Source organism: Micropterus salmoides, unplaced genomic scaffold (assembly GCF_014851395.1).
Source record: "Micropterus salmoides isolate LMB-PRFRI ecotype aquatic unplaced genomic scaffold, ASM1485139v1 Ms_hic_scaffold_1, whole genome shotgun sequence".
NCBI lineage: Eukaryota > Metazoa > Chordata > Actinopteri > Centrarchiformes > Centrarchidae > Micropterus > Micropterus salmoides.
The window spans coordinates 65,267,846-65,270,237 of record NW_024040040.1 but is presented as its reverse complement, the minus strand read 5'-3'; the positions used below and the strand labels follow the sequence as shown (position 1 = coordinate 65,270,237).

Below are 2,392 nucleotides of genomic sequence, written 5' to 3'. Positions count from 1 at the left end.
AGTAAAGCCATGTAAGTTGAAATGAACTTGCACTTGCCAAAACTTGAAAATATTTCTGCCCACATCACTCCTAACGGCAGCTGCTCCAGTCCAGGGCTTCAAACGCTAATGGAGACACTGAAGGTTGATGCTTCTTTAATACACTTAACGTTCCTACCTTCTGAGTTTCGTAATTAAGATTTCTTTTACCAAAAATGAGCCATCTGATGTTAGCTAGCTGATAGTCCACACTACTTTTCACCACTTGCCTATATCATTTTGGATTAGTTATTGTAGAGATACATTTTGACATCAATATAATAATAATAATAATAATATAATAATAATAATAATTACTTTATTCAGGACTCAAAATGGAAGGTCCATAGTACACAGAAAAAACAAGATGAAATAACAATAGTTACAACATAACAATAAATATACAGTACATTGATAAAAATTAATTAAAAGTCAATTTCCTTTAAGGCAAATATAGGGTTCATTATTTCATCAAAGTACAGTAAATGTTAAAAACCAAGTTTGTTATTTCAAACGTATTCAGTTTCAGTTTTATTTATAGAACGCCCAATTCATAGGAAAAGTCATCTCATTGCATTTTTTATGTAGAGCAGATGTAGACCATACTTTTCATATTACTGAGACCTAAAAAATCCCAATTCCCCAAAAATGTAGGACTACTGCTTTACTGAGTGTAGATTACATTTCATTCATAGTCAATATGAGCAAGAGCAAAGGAGACATTTGCTAAGAAAGAGGAAGTTGAAACTGACCTGGGGAAAAAGTCCTAAATTGCCTAAAAAAAGGCCTGTAAACAAATATTGACAAGTTGTCTCTCTTTTGTCCCCAGATGCTCCAAAGCTTCCCTCTGTGTCAGTGAGTCCCTCTGCTGAGATAGTGGAGGGCAGTTCAGTGACTCTGACCTGCAGCAGTGATGCTAACCCAGCAGCTAATTATACCTGGTACAAGGAGAATGAAGACTCACCAAAAGCATCAGGACAGAACTTCACCATCACTGACTTCAGAGCTGAACACAGTGGGAATTATTACTGTGAAGCCCAGAACAGAAGAGGACGTCATAACTCCACCTTACATCTGACTGTTGTGGCAGGTAAGTTTCTCCATGACACAGATCAAGAGACAGTATCACCTATCAAATTCATTCATGAATCAGACCTGGTAAGATCCAGCACAGTTTATAACTGTCTATCTCCATTTCTAGACAAATCAACAATGATAATAAACATCATCAGGTTGACTCTGGTGGTTGTGACGCTGATTCCTCTACTTCTGTTTTGTCTGTTGATGAGGTGAATTATAATAAAGAATCAGATCCATAATTTTGATTATTTTCTTTCATAGTTTGAGTTATCTATTTCATTTATCTGATTTATTTGTTTCTTTATTTTTTTATCAATTCAGGAAGAAGACAACTCTGAGCTCCACCGCTGAAACAAATGAATGCATGGAGACTATAGAGGTGAGAAAGCTGTTGGGCCACAGTGACAGAACTTTCTCTACCAAAGGGATGTATTTTGTCAGCTTCTACATAAATTTTAATATAAAAATTTACTTTGACTCATCTTTTTTCTCTCTCCCATCAGCTGGAATCTGATCATGTTTATATCAGCGCTTCAGCAAACTGTATGTGACTTTCTACTGATGCAGTCACAGCAGAGGGGACTCACCTGGATGGAAACAGAGAGAAGTATTCCAGTGAGAACGAGGGGCTGTGGGGAAAGTGGATACATTTACCTTCAACTCCGAACATTTTTAGTTTTAGTTTTCATTAGCAGCAGCAGGCATTCAGCAGCAGCATGTAGCAGAAGGTTTAAGTTGAATTGCAGTTACAGTGGGAATAACAAGTATTTGATACACTGCTGATTTTGCAGGTTTTCCTACTTACAAAGCATGTAGAGGTCTGTAATTTTTATCATGGGTACACTTCAACTGTGAGATACGGTATCTAAAACAAAAATCCAGAAAAGCACATTGTATGATTTTTAAATAATTAATTTGCATTTTATTGCAGCATTTGATCACCTACCAACCAGTAAGAATTCCGGCTCTGACAGACCTGTTAGTTCTTCTTTAAGAAGCCCTCCTGTTCTTCACTCATTACCTGTATTAACTGCATCTGTTTGAACTCGTTACCTGTATAAAAGACACCTGTCCACACACTCAAACAGAATCAAACCTCTCCACAATGGCCAAGACCAAAGAGCTGTATAAGGACATCAGGGTTAAATTGTAGACCTGCGCAAGGCTGGGATGGGCTACAGGACAATAGGCAAGCAGCTTGATGAGAAGGCAACAACTGTTGGTGAAATTATTAGAAAATGGAAGAAGTTCAAGATGATGGTCAATCTCCCTCGGTCTGGGGCTCCATGCAAGA

General features: G+C 37.4%; 1 long non-coding RNA gene across 1 annotated transcript; it reads left to right on the top strand.

Annotated features, from left to right (window-relative positions):
• The first annotated feature begins 1,044 nt into the window (after window positions 1-1,044).
• LOC119899131 lies at window positions 1,045-1,983 on the top strand. The gene is made up of 4 exons (XR_005443722.1): window positions 1,045-1,108; window positions 1,220-1,307; window positions 1,420-1,477; window positions 1,602-1,983. It is a non-coding gene; the product is annotated as an uncharacterized LOC119899131 (long non-coding RNA).
• The last annotated feature ends 409 nt before the right edge of the window (window positions 1,984-2,392 follow it).